The sequence below is a fragment of the Anomaloglossus baeobatrachus genome, chromosome 7, assembly GCF_048569485.1.
Source record: "Anomaloglossus baeobatrachus isolate aAnoBae1 chromosome 7, aAnoBae1.hap1, whole genome shotgun sequence".
Classification (NCBI taxonomy): Eukaryota; Metazoa; Chordata; class Amphibia; order Anura; family Aromobatidae; genus Anomaloglossus; species Anomaloglossus baeobatrachus.
In genome coordinates, this window is record NC_134359.1 from 245,966,446 (window position 1) to 245,982,694 (window position 16,249).

The 16,249-nt window shown below is 53.4% G+C and overlaps 1 protein-coding gene across 1 annotated transcript in view; it reads left to right on the forward strand.

The window, feature by feature from the left end:
• POLR3E (RNA polymerase III subunit E) overlaps positions 1 to 16,249 on the forward strand; it is a 189,131-nt gene that overhangs the window by 129,483 nt on the left and 43,399 nt on the right. The gene's annotated exons all lie outside the window — the stretch shown is intronic.

A 16,249-nucleotide genomic window follows, 5' to 3' on the forward strand; every position in this document is an offset into this window, starting at 1 on the left:
AATTTTATGCCCATAAATCTAAAAGATATGTCACACAAAATAGTTACTAGATAACATTTCCCACTTGTCTGCTTTACACCAGCGCAATTTTTGAAAAAAAAAAAAATTTCCGTTAGGAAGTTAGAAGGGTTCAAAGTTCATCAGCAATTTCTCATTTCTTTATCGTTCCTTATGGGAGACCCAAACCATGGGTGTATAGCTTCTGCCTCCGGAGGACAAACAAAGTACTACACTCAAACGTGTAGCTCCTCCCTTCGGGCTATATACACCCCCTGGATGACAATCTACCCAGTTCAATGCTTTGTGTTCCAGGAGGATCACACACTTTCATTTTCTGATATTTTTTTCATTTTTATTTTAATTTTAAAGATTTGGAAGAAAAGCGGGTCCAGTCTGGACTCCCGGCATGTCCCTTCATACCCCACTCTGTCGGCGGTGCTGTTAAGGTTGACTTATAAGGCTGGAGCCTTCACATGCCGCGCTCCTTCACATCCTCTAAGAGGCTCTGGGTTGAAGTGGGAGCCTCCACGGTCCTCTCTGCTTGCAGAAGACCGGTCTCCATCCGCAGCCCTGTCTGGTTCCTGCTGGAAGGAGCATTTACCCCCCTCTCCAGGGACATGGCCCTGCGTCTCAAAAGCTAAGTATTGAGACGTTTTTCAGGGGTCCCGGGTACTTTTATTAGGGGGACAGTATGTGCTTTAGCGTTACTGTAATTTTCGGCCGGTTTTGGGGATTTCCCCTGAGAACCGCGCCGAAGGTGCCTGCTCGTCGGCCGCATTTTAAAATCTAGGCCCCGGCTTCAGTTTGGGCCTAGTATCGGTTTTGGCTTCTCTGTATGTTTTGCATACAGCGCCGCCCACCACCCGACCAGCAGAGGGGAGGGCACTCCTCTCTGGGGAGATGTTCCCTCCCCTGTATATCTCCCTGTATCTCTCTGCCCTCCGTTTTTCCCGCTCTTGGGCTTATACACGCCCCCCCTCCTTCTCCCAGCGCCATTTTCTCAGCGTTCTTACACTGGAAGGCGCTGGATGCTGCAGCTGCATACTGTCAGGAAGGCTGACGCTTCACAGGGGAGCGGTGGAATCCGGAGGGCACACAGAGAGCACGGGCTGGTAAGCCACAACTTCTGGTTGTGGACTTTTATTACACTCTCAGGCATTCTACAGGAGTGTATTCTGGCTGCAGAACTTCCTCCTCAGCAGCATGTCTGTCACTAGGAGCAAGGCTGCAAACATGTACGCTATATGCACTGCGTGTAAGCTCATTCTGCCAGAGCCAAGCACATACCCACATTGTGATGCCTGTGCTAACATGGTTGTGTCTCAGCCTGGAGCCTCCGCAGGGGTCCCTCCGGCTGCTCCGGCCCCGGTGGCTGAACCCCCGGCTTGGGTAGCATCCTTTTCACAGGCTATTTCCAAGTCTTTTGCCGACTCCATGGGGCAGCTGTCCCGGACACTGCTGTCTATGCATCAGCCCCCCTCTCAGGGTGTCTCTGCGGCTCCGAGCTCTGCAGAGCCCTCAGAGCATGTCCTAGGACCCCGTCCCCCTAAACGGAGACGCAGGGAACCTTCTCCTTCCTCGTCCCACGGCTCTGATTCACAAGCCGAGGTGCAGGGCGAGGAGGATTCACTTACTGTGGGCTCAGACGCTGCCTCTATGTACCCCATTGACTTGTCTGAGGGTGATGCGGATGTTAGTGACTTGATTGCGTCCATTAACTCCGTACTGAACCTCAACCCACAAGAGTCAGAGGAACAACCCTCTCTGGTAGAGGTACGCCAGTTTACCTCTCCTAAGAAACCTAGGAGTATGTTTTTTAACCACTCCAGCTTTCACACCACTGTTAACAAGCCCAGGGCCTGTCCTGACAAACGTTTTCCGAAGCGTAGTTCAGATGACCGTTTCCCTTTTCCACCGGAGGTGGTTAAGGACTGGGCCCAGTCCCCAAAGGTAGACCCTCCGGTGTCCAGAATCTCAGCCCGCACAGTCGTAGCTGTGGCTGACGGCACTTCTCTTAAGGACCCCACTGACCGCCAGGTTGACCTTCTGGCCAAGTCTGTATATGAGGCGGCAGGAGCCTCGTTCTCCCCGTCTTTTGTGGCAGTGTGGGCTCTTAAGGCAGTCTCTGCCTCTCTGGCGGAGATTCATTCCCTCTCCAGGGACTCTATTCCTGAGATGGATGCCTTAACTTCTCAAGCTTCGGCTTTTGCATCCTACGCCATGTCTGCCATCCTGGAGGCTTCTCACCGCACGGCGGTGGCCTCCGCTAACTCCCTCGCGATCCGCAGGATCTTGTGGCTTCGAGAGTGGAAAGCAGACGCTTCCTCTAAGAAGTACCTTGCGAGTCTCCCTTTTACTGGGTCCCGGCTGTTTGGGGAACAGCTGGATGACATAATTAAGGAAGCTACTGGCGGGAAGAGTACTTCCTTGCCACAAGCTAAAGCCAAGAAACCTGTCCAGGGCAGGAACCAATCGAGGTTTCGTTCCTTTCGTTCCTCTAACTGGTCATCCTCTAAGCCCTCGGCCTCGTCCACTACCGCAGCCAAAGATCGTAAATCCAACTGGCGCGCAAAGCCGCGTCCTCAAAAGACCTGAGGAGCCGCTGCCACTAAGGCAGCCTCCTCGTGACTATCTGGCCGCGCCAGCAACGTCCTTGGTCGGTGGCAGGCTCTCCCACTTTGGCGACGTGTGGTTGCAACACGTCTCCGATCAGTGGGTGCGGGATATCATCTCCCACGGCTACAGGATAGAATTTTCTTCCAGCCCGCCAAACAGATTTTTTCTGTCCACCCCCCCCCTGCTCCAAGGCCGCCGCCTTCTCTCACGCCGTGGCATCCCTGCAGGCCAACGGTGTAATTGTTCCGGTTCCCGCCCGGGAACGGTTCAGCGGTTTCTACTCAAACCTCTTTCTAGTCCCCAAAAAGGACGGTTCCTTCCGACCCATCCTGGATCTCAAGCTTCTCAACAAGCATGTTCAGGTGCGGCACTTTCGCATGGAATCTCTGAGATCGGTCATTGCCTCAATGACCCAAGGAGATTTTCTGGCATCCATCGACATCAGAGATGCCTATCTGCATGTGCCTATTGCGGTCTCACACCAGCGTTGGCTACGCTTTGCGATCGGAGAGGAACATTTTCAATTCGTGGCTCTCCCCTTCGGCTTAGCCACGGCCCCTCGAGTATTCACCAAGGTCATGGCAGCAGTGGTTGCGGTCCTGCACCTCCAGGGGTTGGCAGTGATTCCTTACCTGGACGACCTTCTAGTCAAGGCCTCATCCAGTGCAGACTGCCAGCGGAGTGTCTCTCTCACTCTCGCCACGCTAGTTCAGTTCGGGTGGCTTGTCAATCTGCCCAAGTCCACTCTGATCCCGACCCAGGTGCTTTTGTACCTAGGGATGCAATTCGAGACTCTGCCGGCACTTGTCAAGTTGCCCTTAGTCAAATAGCAGTCCCTTCGTCTGGCGGTGCGCTCTCTGCTGAGGCACCGCCGTCATTCCATCAGACACCTCATGCAGGTGCTGGGTCAGATGGTGGCGTCCATGGAAGCGGTTCCCTTTGCTCAGTTCCATCTGCGTCCCCTGCAGCTGGACATTCTCCGCTGTTGGGACAAGCGGATCTCTTCCTTGCACAGGCAGGTGGCTCTGTCGTCACAGACCAGGTGCTCCCTTCAGTGGTGGCTTCGGCCCCTCTCTCTGTCTCAGGGACGCTCCTTCCTGACTCCGTCCTGGGTGATCCTCACCACGGATGCCAGCCTCTCCGGTTGGGGAGCAGTATTTCTCCATCACCGAGCACAGGGCACTTGGACTCCGTCCGAATCTGCCCTCTCGATCAATGTGCTGGAAACCAGAGCTGTGTTTCTAGCTCTCCTAGCCTTTCACCACCTGTTGGCGGGCAAGCACATTCGAGTTCAGTCGGACAACGCGACAGCGGTTGCCTACATCAATCACCAGGGCGGGACTGACAGCCGTCTGGCGATGTTGGAGGTTCAACGATTCCTCCAGTGGACGGAGGACTCCAAGTCCACCATGTCTGCAGTCCACATCCCAGGCGTGGAAAACTGGGAGGCCGATTACCTCAGCCGTCAAACCGTGGACAGTGGCGAGTGGGCCCTGCATCCGGCAGTGTTCACATCAATCTGCCGCAAGTGGGGCACTCCGGAAGTGGACCTAATGGCATCCCGGCACAACAACAAGGTTCCGGTTTACGTGGCTCGCTCCCACGATCCTCAACCCTTCGCAGCAGACGCACTGGTTCAAGATTGGTCCCAGTTCCGTCTGGCCTATGTGTTTCCCCCTCTAGCGCTCTTGCCCAGGGTTCTGCGCAAGATCAGAATGGAGGGCCGTCGAGTCATACTCATTGCTCCGGACTGGCCCAGGCGAGCTTGGTACCCAGACCTGCTCCGTCTGTCCGTAGAGGTGCCGTGGCATCTCCCGGACCGCCCAGACCTTCTCTCTCAAGGTCCGTTCTTCCGCCAGAATTCTGCGGCTCTCAGATTGACGGCATTGCTCTTGAGTCCTGGATCCTGACGGCTTCAGGCATTCCCTCTGAAGTCATCTCCACCATGACTCAGGCTCGGAAGTCTTCCTCGGCCAGGATTTACCACAGGACTTGGAGGATTTTCCTGTCCTGGTGTCGCTCTTCCGACCATGCTCCTTGGCTGTTCTCCTTGCCGACCGTCCTGTCTTTTCTACAGTCCGGTCTACAGCTAGGACTGTCCCTCAATTCCCTCAAGGGACAGGTGTCGGCTCTGTCGGTATTGTTCCAGCGGCGTATCGCCCGACTGGCTCAGGTGCGCACCTTCATGCAGGGCGCATCTCACATCATTCCTCCTTACCGGCGGCCCTTGGATCCCTGGGACCTTAATCTGGTCCTCACGGCCTTACAGAAACCCCCCTTTGAGCCTCTCAGGGAGGTTCCCTTGTTTCGACTTTCACAGAAAGTTGTTTTTTCTAGTAGCCATAACTTCTCTCAGGAGAGTTTCTGATTTGGCTGCGCTCTCTTCGGAATCCCCCTTTTTGGTGTTTCACCAAGACAAGGTGGTTCTTCGTCTGTCTCCGGATTTTCTCCCTAAGGTGGTGTCTCCTTTCCACCTTAACCAGGACATTTCATTGCCTTCTTTTTGTCCGGCCCCTGTGCATCGCTTTGAAAAGGCGTTGCATAGCTTGGATTTGGTGCGGGCGCTCCGAATCTGTGTCACGCACCGCCGTTTTTAGGCGGTGCACCTCACTTTTTGTGCTAACCACTGGTCAGCGCAAAGGTCTCGCTGCTTCTAAACCGACCCTAGCTCGTTGGATCAGGTCGGCTATCACCGATGCCTACCAGTGTTCTCAGGTGCCTCTCCCGCCAGGGATTAAGGCGCACTCGACCAGAGCTGTCGGTGCCTCCTGGGCTTTCAGGCACCAGGCTACGGCTCAGCAGGTCTGTCAGGTGGTTTCTCCTTTCCACCTTAACCAGGACATTTCCCTGCCTTCCTTTTGTCCGGCTCCTGTTCATCGCTTTGAAAAAGCGTTGCATACTCTGGATCTGGATCTCCGGATCTATGTGTCTCGCACCGCTGTTCTTAGGCGGTGCACCTCTTTTTGTGCTAACCACAGGTCGGCGTAAGGGCCTCTCGGCTTCTAAGCCGACCTTAGCTCGTTGGATTAGGTCGGCCATATCCGATGCCTACCAGTGTGCTCAGGTGCCTCCCCCGCCGGGGATCAAGGCACACTCGACCAGAGCTGTTGGTGCCTCTTGGGCTTTCAGGCACCAGGCTACGGCTCAGCAGGTCTGTCAGGCTGCCACGTGGTCCAGTCTGCACACTTTTTCGAAGCACTACCAAGTGCATGCTCATGCTTCGGCAGATGCGAGCTTGGGCAGACGCATACTTCAGGCGGCTGTCGCCCATTTGTGAAGTTAGGTTTTGCCTACTTCTCAGTTTGGTTTATTCCCACCCATGGACTGCTTTGGAACGTCCCATGGTTTGGGTCTCCCATAAGGAACGATAAAGAAAAAGAGAATTTTGTTTACTTACCGTAAATTCTTTTTCTTATAGTTCCGACATGGGAGACCCAGCACCCTCCCTGTTGCCTGTCGGCAGTTTTTTTTGTTCCGTGTGTTTCACCGGCTGTTGTTAGTAGTCAGAGTTACGGTTATTCCGAGTTTTACTCTATCTCTACTTATGGGTGGATGTCCTCCTTCAGCTTTTGCACTGAACTGGGTAGATTGTCATCCAGGGGGTGTATATAGCCCGGAGGGAGGAGCTACACGTTTGAGTGTAGTACTTTGTGTGTCCTCCGGAGGCAGAAGCTATACACCCATGGTTTGGGTCTCCCATGTCGGAACTATAAGAAAAAGAATTTACGGTAAGTAAACAAAATTCTCTTTTTTTCCAACAAAATTTACAAAAAAAAATTTTTTAGGTACCACATCACATTTGGAGTGATTTGAGAAACCTAGGCGACAGAAAATACCCAAAAGTGACCCCATTCTAAAATCTGTACCCCTCACTCTGCTCAAAACCACATCCAAGAAGTTTATTAACCCTTTAGGAGCTTCACAGCAACCAAAGCAATGTAGAAGAAAAAATGAAAATACTACTTTCTTCATCGTTCCTTATGGGAGACCCAGACAATGGGTGTATAGCTTCTGCCTCCGGAGGACACACAAAGTACTACACTCAAATGTGTAGCTCCTCCCTCCTGGCATATACACCCCCTGGTAGCCAGCCCTAGCCAGTTTCAATGCTTTGTGTTCAAGAGGTCACACACACACACATGCATTCTCTTGATTTTTGATTTTTTTTTTTTTGGATTTCAAAGATTTGGAAGAAAAGCGGGTCCAGTCTGGACTCCCGGCATGTCCCTTCTCACCCCACTGTGTCGGTGGTGCTGTTAAGGTTGACTTTATAAGGCTGGAGCCTTCACATGCCGCGCTCCTTCAACATCCTCTGAGAGGCTCTGGTTTGAAGTGGGAGCCATCTCGGTTCTCACTGCTTTGCAGGAGACCGGTCTCCATCCGCAGCCCTGTTCAGGATCCTGTCGGAAGGAGCGTTTAACCCCTCTCCAGGGACATGGCCCGGCGTCTCAAAGCTAAGTATTGAGACGTTTTTACCGCTGAAAGTGGTCCTTCCAGGGGTCCCTTGTACTTTATTTATTGGGGACAGTATGTTATATCACTGTGTTATTTCCGGCCGGTTCCCCAGTTTTCACTGGAGAACCGCGCCGACGGTGCCTGCACGCTGGCCGCATTCTTAAATCTAGGCCCCGGCTTCGCCTGAGGCCTAGTTTCGATTCTCCTCCCCAGCATGTCAGTCAGTGCAGAGGGACAGCGTGGCTCCGCCCAGCGGCTGTTCCGCACAGGGAGCGGACACTCCTCACTGAGGAAGGATTCCCTCCCCTGTATACTTCATTTGCCTGCTCTCAGAGTAGGCCCCGCCCCCTCTCCTCGCTCCGGTCGCCATTTTCTCAGCGTTCTCTGTGTCTGCATAGGCACAGAGATACCTCATTGTGACAAATGGGGGCCTGGGCTGGGGGACTGGAGGGCACAGTAATGTATGTTAAACTGTCTGGCTAGCCACAACCTTCGGTTGTGCAGCTGCTTATATTCTCTGTTATACTCTGCTGGGGGGCGTCCTGGAGATGCATTCTCTCACAGAGCCCCCACTTCTGCAGCATGTCTCACATCAGAGCAAGGCTGCAAGGCTGTTTTTCTTAATATGCATAAACACAGTGATTCCTCAGCTTGGAGGGTCCCTCCAGCTGCTCCGGCTCTGGTGGTGCTGAGCATGCATTGGCCCCCTTCTCAGGGCGCTTCTGCTGCTACAGCTCGCTCAGCAAAGCTCTCAGAGGACTCTTCATCTGGTCTCAGAACCCGTCCTCCTAAAATGGAGACGCAGGATCCCCTGTCCCCCCGCAGCTCTGATTCACGAGCTGACTCACTGGACAAAGAGGATGTCCTTACTGGGGGTTCGGAGTCCGAAGGTGATGCAGATGCTAATGATTTGATTGCGTTCATTATATTTGTACTGGACCTCGATCCGCCTGTATCAGGGGAGTATCCCCCCTCTGGCAGACAGACATCAGTATACCTTAAAGAGAACAAGGAGTGTGTTCCTTAACCACTCCAGTTTTCAGCCCACCGTGACCAAGCCCAGAGCTTGTCCTGACAGACGCTCCCATTAAAGCGTGGTTCTGATGACTTTTTCCCCCTTCCACCAGAGGTTGTCAAGGAGTGGGCTCATTCCCCAAGGGTGGTCCCTCCGGTGTCTAGTGTTTCAGCCCGGATAGTTGTATCAGTGGCTGACGGCAAAGGATCCACTGTACATTACTTCGGTACTGGACCTCAACCCGCCAGTATCAGAGGAGCAACCCTCTTTGGCACAAAGGGGCACCAGTTTACCTTGCCTAAGAGAACAACGAGTGTGTTCCTTACCCACTCCAGTTTTTCAGGCCACTGTGACCAAGCCCAGGGTCTGTTCTGGCAAACGCTTCCCAAAGCGTGGTGCTGAGGACGGTTTTCCCCTTCCACCAGAGGTGGTCAAGGAGTGGGCTCATTCACCAAAGGTGATCCCTCCGGTGTTTAGACCCTCAGCCCGGGCCGTTGTACCAGTGGCTGATGGCTCCTCACTTACGGCCTTGCTGTCCGACAGGTTGTCCTTCTGGCCAAATCTGTATGGAGGCGGCAGGGGCCACGTTCTCCCCAGCTTTTGCAGCAGTGTGGGCTTTCAAGGCCATCTCTGCTTCTCTAGAGGAGATGTATTCCCTCACAGGGAATCTATGCCCGAAATGGTTGCCTTAACTTCCAGACTTCAGTCTTTTTCATCCTCTGCCTTATCTGCCATGCTCGAGACTCTCACCGCTCTGCGGTAGCCTCGGCTAATTTCCTCGCTATCCGCAGGCTCCTATGGCTTCGGAAGTGGAAGGCGGATGCTTCTATAGAAGTTCCTTGCTGGGCTCCCTTTTGCTGGGACCAGACCATTCGGGAACAACTGAATGAAATTATTAAGGAAGCTCTTGGCGGGAAGAGTTCTTCCATGCCATAAACCTAAACCAGGTAACCTGTCCAGGGCAGGAATCAGTCGAGGTTTCGTTCCTTTCGTTCCTCCATCTGATCGTTCTCTAAGCCCTCGGCCTCGTCCACTAGCTCAGCCAAGGATCGTAAACCCAAATGACGCACGAAGCCGCGTCCTCAGAAGACCGCAGGAGATGCTGCCACTAAGTCAGCCTCCTCCTGGCTATCTGGCCACGCCAGCAACGTCCTTGGTCGGTGGCAGGCTCTCCCATTTTGGCGACGTATGTTTCTTTGTCGCTCCATTGGGAGACCCAGACAATTGGGTGTATAGCTATTGCCTCTGGAGGCCACACAAAGTATTACACTTAAAAGTGTAAGGCCCCTCCCCTTCTGGCTATACACCCCCAGTGGGATCACTGGCTCACCAGTTTTGTGCTTTGTGCGAAGGAGGCAACACATCCACGCATAGCTCCACTTTTTAGTCAGCAGCAGCTGCTGACTATGTCGGATGGAAGAAAAGAGGACACATATAGTGTCCCCAGCATGCTCCCTTCTCACCCCACTGTATGTCGGAGGTGTTTGTAAGGTTGAGGTACCCATTGCGGGTACGGCGGCAGGAGCCCACATGCTGATTCCTTCCCCATCCCTTTTTACAGGGCTCTGGGTGAAGTGGGATTTACCGGTCTCCAGGCACTGAGACCGTGCTCCATCTACAGCCCCTGGAGAAGATGCTGGATGGAGCGGAGTACATCAGGGACATGGCCCTGCTTCCTCAAGGTACTCTGTGTCCCCGTGCATTTGGCGCTCACACCGCAGCATGCTGGGTGTTGTAGTGCGCCGGGGGACATCAGCGCTGCGGCGCCTGTGCCATGGCCTCATTCAGCTTTGCTGAAGCAGGCTCACTTATGGGAATTGGTCGCGCCGGCCGCTGGGACTGCGGCGCGGCTGGCACTTGTGGTGCGCCGGGGACTTCAGCGCGGCCCGCGCTTTTACGGCGGCCGCGCTGATAACTAGAGTCCCCGGCTTTTGCGGCCTGCTTCCGTTCGTTCCCGCCCCCAGACCTGCCAGTCAGGAGAGGGGCGGGACGCTGGCCACTTCTATGAATCGGTCGCGCCGGCCGCTGGAACTGCGGCGCGGCTGGCACTTGTGGTGCGCCGGGGACTTCAGCGCGGCCCGCGCTTTTACGGCGGCCGCGCTGTTAACTCGAGTCCCCGGCTTCTGGGCCTAGTCTCCCTTCGTTACCGCCCACAGCCCTGACAGTCAGGGTAGGGGCGTGACGCTGCATAGAGCAGAGCTGAGAGCTGGAGTATGTTTTGCATACTCCACCCCTCTCACTGTGTGCACTGTGAATCCGGATTCCCGCACTTTCTCAGGCACGCCCACGGCTTCCTTCTCTACAAGGACACCGGCAGCCATTAGTGTCAGTTTCTGTACGATACAGAGACAAGTGTGGAAGACCCTGGCATTCTGATAGTCACACAATCGCTGTAACAGGCGTTAAGCAGCACCTGTGGTGCTAACCCCACTAGTGCAGAAGTGCACTTATAGATATGCTTGTACTATATACATTGCACTGTTTGGTCGCACGTTGTATATACCCTCCTGGATTATGCGGAGGAGTTATCAGCATATTCTCTGTGTAAAACAAAGGTGCAGAACCACATGTTTTTCTATACAGCTGGTACAGCATGTACGGCTATACGGCCGGCAGGTACATAGACTCCCATTGTATGCACTAATGGCCAGGGGATGAGGACGGTGTCTGCAGTATTTACTGACAGTTTTTCTGAGACTATGGCTATGATACTAGAAGCCTAGCAGTCCGGACATGTCTCTCACAATATGGGCACTGTTGAATCATTGATCCATGGCCCCCCTCAGTGTGAATAACTAACAGCTCCGGGAATGTCACACGCATCCCAGAGTCACGGCTCTGCACGGACGTCAGTCCCAGACAGCCTAAGTGGGCTCGCTATGAGCGGCCTCGGTTTCATCAGGGTCCTAACAGAAGGACTCGCTGTGTAATGAGGCGGAAGTAGCGGCTCAGGATTCTGATCCTGAGACCGCTCTCAATCTGGATACACCTGATTGTGACGCCATAGTAAATAATCTTATAGCGTCCATCTATAGAATGTGGGTTATTTCTCACAGCTCCTCCAGTGGAGGAGTCAGCTTCACGTATTTTTCTGGACCACTCTGCCTTCAGAGAGGCAGTCCAGGAACACCACGCTTATCCAGATATGCGCTTCTCCAAACGGCTTAGGATACACGTTATCCCTGTCCCCTGACTTGGTCAAGGACTGGACCCAATGTCCCGAGCGGCATCCTCCAATCTCCAGGCTTGTAGCTAGATCCATAGTTGCAGTGGGAGATGGAACTGCAAACTCAAAGATGCCACTGACAGACAGATGGATCTCTGGTCGAAAGCCATCTATGAGGCTGTCGGCGCACCGTTGGCTCCGGCATTCTCTCCCTTGGGGCACTCCAAGCTATTTCAGCTTGTCTTACACAGATTGACACGGTTACACGTACATCTGTGCCGCAGGTGGCATCCTTAACCTCTCAAATGTCTGCATTTGTTTCTTACGCGATTCAGGTTGTCCTGGACTCTGCGAACCGTGCGGCGGTAGCCTCCGCTACTCCGTGTTTTTAAGCAGAGCCTGGTCTGCTCGTTAAGTGAATGGAAGGCAGATTCTGCTTCCAAAAAAGGTTGCCTAACCAGTTGCCTTTTTCTGCTGACCGACTGTTTGGTGAGCGTTGGATGTAACCATCAAACAGTCCAGGGGTAAGGATTCATCCTTTCCTCAGCCCGGACACAACAAACCCCAACAGAGCAAGAGGCAGTCGGGGTTTTCGGCCTTTTCGAGGCTCGGGCAGGTCCCATTTTTCCTCGTCCAATGTGGACTCAAAAGGATCAGAGGAGCTAAGATTCTTAGCGGGCTCAGTCTCGCCCAAAAAAGCGACAGTCTGAAAACCCGCTTCCAAGGCGGCTTCCTCATGACTTGCGGCCTCGGTCGGTAGCAGGCTCTCCCGCCTTGGCGATATTTAGCTGCCATAGGTCAATGACCATTGAGTGTGAGACATTCTGTCTCACGGGTACAGGATAGAGCTCACTTCTCGTCCTCCAACTCGATTCTTCAGAATTTCTCCACCTCCCGGCCGGGCCGCTGCTCTTCTGCAAACAGGGTGCACTCTATAGGCAGAAAGAGTGATGACCCCCGTTCCTCTTCAGGAACAAGGTCACGGTTTTTACCCCAAATTCTTTGCGGTACCTATAACAACGGGCCGTTCCGTCCCGTTCTGGATCTAAAAATGCTCAGCAAGCTCGTGGACACCAGGCGGTTCCGGATGGAATCCCTCCGCCATGTCATCGCCTCAAGGTCCCAAGGATATTTCCTAGCATCATTAGGCATCAAGGATGCTTATCCACACGTGCCGATTGATCCAGAGCACTAGCGTTTCTACGCTTCGTTATAGGAGACGAACACCCTCTGTTCGTAGCTCTACCTTCCGGCTAGCGACAGTCCAACTGGTCTTCGCCAAGGTCAGGGCAGCAGTAGTCACAGTCCTGCACTCTCAGGGTCACTCTGTGGTCCCGTATTTAGACGATCTACTTGTCAAGGCACTCTCTTAGGAAACATGCCAACACTGCCCGAACGTTGCGCTGGAGACTCTCTAGAGTTTTGGGTGGATCATCAACTTTTTAAAGTCAGATCCGACCCCGACCCTATCGATAACATATCTAGGCATAGAGTTTCTTACTCTCTCAGCGATAGTGAAGCTGCCGCTAGACAAACAGCATTCACTACGGGCTGCAAGCTCTTCTTTAAGAACCAGTCGCACACATTGAGACGCCTCATGCACTTCCTACGTAAGATGGTAGCAATGGAGGCAGTTCCTTTCGCGCAGTTTTACTGCGTCCACTACAATGGGACATTCTCCGCCAATGGGACGAGGAGTCGACGTCCCTCAACAGAGTCGTCGTTCTTTCTCAGGCGGCCAAGGAATCTCTACGGTGGTGGCTTCTTCTCACCTCTTGGTCAAAAAGAAGGTCCTTCCTATCCCCGTCCTGGGCGATAGTTACGACAGACGCGAGTCTATCAGGGTGGGGAGCAGTTTTTCTCCACTACAGCGCTCAGGGTACGTGGACTCAGCAAGAGTCCACTCTTCAGATCAATGTTCTTGAACACAGAGCAGTGTATCTTGCCCTACAATCCTTCCAACAGCGGCTGGAAAGCAAGCATATCCGACTTCAGTCGGACAGCTCCACAGCGGTGGCATACATCAACCACCAAGGAAGAACGCGCAACCGGCAAGCCTTCCAGGAAGTCCGGCAGGTTCTGATGTGGGTGGAAGACACGGCATCCACCATATCCACAATTCACATCCCAAGTGTGGAAACTAGGAAGCTGACTTCCTAAGTCGCTGAGGTGTGGCCGAAAGAGTATGGTCTCCTCACCCGGACGGGTTTCAGGAGATCTAGCGCCGCTGACAGAGGCCGGACGTCGATCTAATGGCGTCACGGCACAACAACAATGTGCCAGCTTCATGGCACGGTTTCACAATCATCGAGCTCTGGCGGCAAACGCCTTAGTTCAGCATTGGTCGCAGTTCCAGCTACCTTAGGTGCCACCTCTGGCATTGTTGCCCAGAGTACTGCGCTAGATCAAGACCGACTGCGGCCGCGCCATCCTCGTCGCTACAAATTGGCCGAGGATGTTGTGGTACTCGGTTCTGTGGTGCCTCACGGTAGGCTAACCGGGGGCACTACCAGACCAATCAGACTGGCTGTCTCAAGGGCCATTCTTCCATTTGAATTCTACGGCCCTCAACCGGATGGTGTGGCATTGAGTCCTGGAACCTAGTGTCGTCAGGATTACCTCAGGACGTGGTTGCCACCATGAGACAGGCTAGCATACCAACGTCCGCCAAGATTGACCACAGGACGTGGAAGATGTTCTTATCTCGGTGCTCGGCGCAGGGTGTTTCTCCCTGGCCGGTTGCATCGTCTATGTTTCCTTCCTTCCTGCAATCTAGGTAGGAAAATGGGTTGTCGCTCAGTTCCCTTTAGGGACAAGTCTCAGCGCTATCTGTATTTTTTCAGAAACGACGACTTCCTCAGGTACGCACGTTCCTACGGGGAGTTTGTCTTCTCAGCACTCCGTACAAGCGGCCGTTAGAGCCCTGAGATCTGAACAAGGTTCTAATTGCTCTCCAGATGCCGCCTTTCGAGCCTTTGAAGGATGTCTCCCTTCCCGTTTTTCACGGGAAGTGGCCTTCTAGTAACGGTCTCGTCTCTTAGGAGAGTTTCCGAGCTAGCAACGCTCTCATACAAACTCCCTTCCTGGTCCTTCACCAGGACAGGGTAGTTCTGCGTCCGGTTCCGGAATTTCTCCCTAAGGTGGTATCCCATTTTCATATCAATCAGGATATCACCTCACCTTCTTTGTGTCCTCGTCCAGTCCATCAATTTCAGAAAGATTTGCATCTGTTGGTTCTGGTGAGAGCACTCAGGTTCTACTTCCCGCATGGCGCTCCTGCGCCACCCGGATGCACTCTTTGTCCTTGTCGCTGGTCGGCGTAAACAGTCGCAAGCTTCCAGATCCACCCTTGCTCGGGGGCTCGAGGAACCAATTCTTGAAACCTACAGTTCTACTGGGCTTCTGGTTCTCTCAAGGCCGAAGGCCCATTCTACCAGAGCCGTGGGTGCATCCTGGGCATTACGGCACCAGGCTACGGCTCAGCAGGTGTGTCAGGCACCCACCTGGTCGAGTCTACTTACTTTTACCAAGCATTATCAGATGCATACCTACGCTTCGGCAGACGCCAGCCTAGGTAGATAAGTCATTCAGGCGGCGGTTGGCCACCTGTAGGAGAGGGCCGTTTGACGGCCCTATCATGAGGTATTCTTTTACCCACCCAGGGATTGCTTTTGGACATCCCAATTGTCTGGGTCTCCCAATGGAGCGACAAAGAAGAAGGGAATTTTGTTTACTTACCGTAAATTCCTTTTCTTCTAGCTCCAATTGGGAGACCCAGCACCCGCCCTGTTTTCTCGGGGTTTTTCTGTTTTTTCGGGTACACATGTTGTTCATGTGGTATGGTTCGGTTCTCCGATGTTTCCTCGGATTGAATTGGTCTTTAAACCAGTTATTGGCTTTCCTCCTTCTTGCTTTGGCACTAAAACTGGTGAGCCAGTGATCCCACTGGGGGTGTATAGCCAGAAGGGGAGGGGCCTTACACTTTTAAGTGTAATACTTTGTGTGGCCTCCAGAGGCAATAGCTATACACCCAATTGTCTGGGTCTCCCAATTGGAGCTAGAAGAAAAGGAATTTACGGTAAGTAAACAAAATTCCCTTCTTTTAACACGTCTCCGATCAGGGGGTGCGAGATACCATCTCCCACGGCTACAGGATAGGATTCTATCCAGCCCGCCAAACAGATTTTTTCTGTCAACTCCCCCCTGCTCCAAGGCCGCCGCCTTCTCACAGGCTGGGGCATTCTTGCAGGCCACTGGAGTAATTGTACCGGTTCCCGACTGGGAACGGTTCTGAGATTTCTGCTTAAATCTATTCCTAGTACCCGAGGAGGGCGGTGCCTTCCGACCTGGATCTCAAGCTTCTCAAGCATGTTCAGGTGCGGCGTTTTTGCATGGAGTCTCTGCGGTCAATCGTTGACCTAAAGAGATTCCCTAGCATCCATCGACATCAGATATGCCTATCTGCATGTGCCAATCTCAGTTCCAACCAGCGTTGGCTACGTTTTACAATCAGAGTGGTCCAATTCATGGTTCTTCCCTTGGGGTTAGCCACGGCCCCTCGAGTATTCTCAAAGTCGGGGCAGCTGTGATTGCGGTCCTGCACCCCTTGGGGTTGGCAGCGATCCTTTTATCCTAGACAGCCTTCTAGTCTGGGCTTCAGCCAGTGCAGACTGTTGGCGGAGTGCCTCGCTCACTCTCGCCACTCTGACCAATTCGGGTGGTTTGTCTTCTGTCCAAGTCCACTCTGACTTCGACCCAGAAGTTCACATACCCAGGGACGCAATTCGAGACTCTGTCGGCACTTGTGAAGCTGCCCTTAGTCAAACAGCAGTCCCTCCGCTGGCGGTCGACGTGGTTCCATCAGGCACCTAATACAGGTGCTGGATCAGTTGGTGGTGTCAACGGAAGCGATTCCCTTGCCCAGTTCCATCTGCGTCCTCTGCGGCTGGATATTTCTTTGTCGCTCCATTGGGAGACCCAGACAATTGGGTGTATAG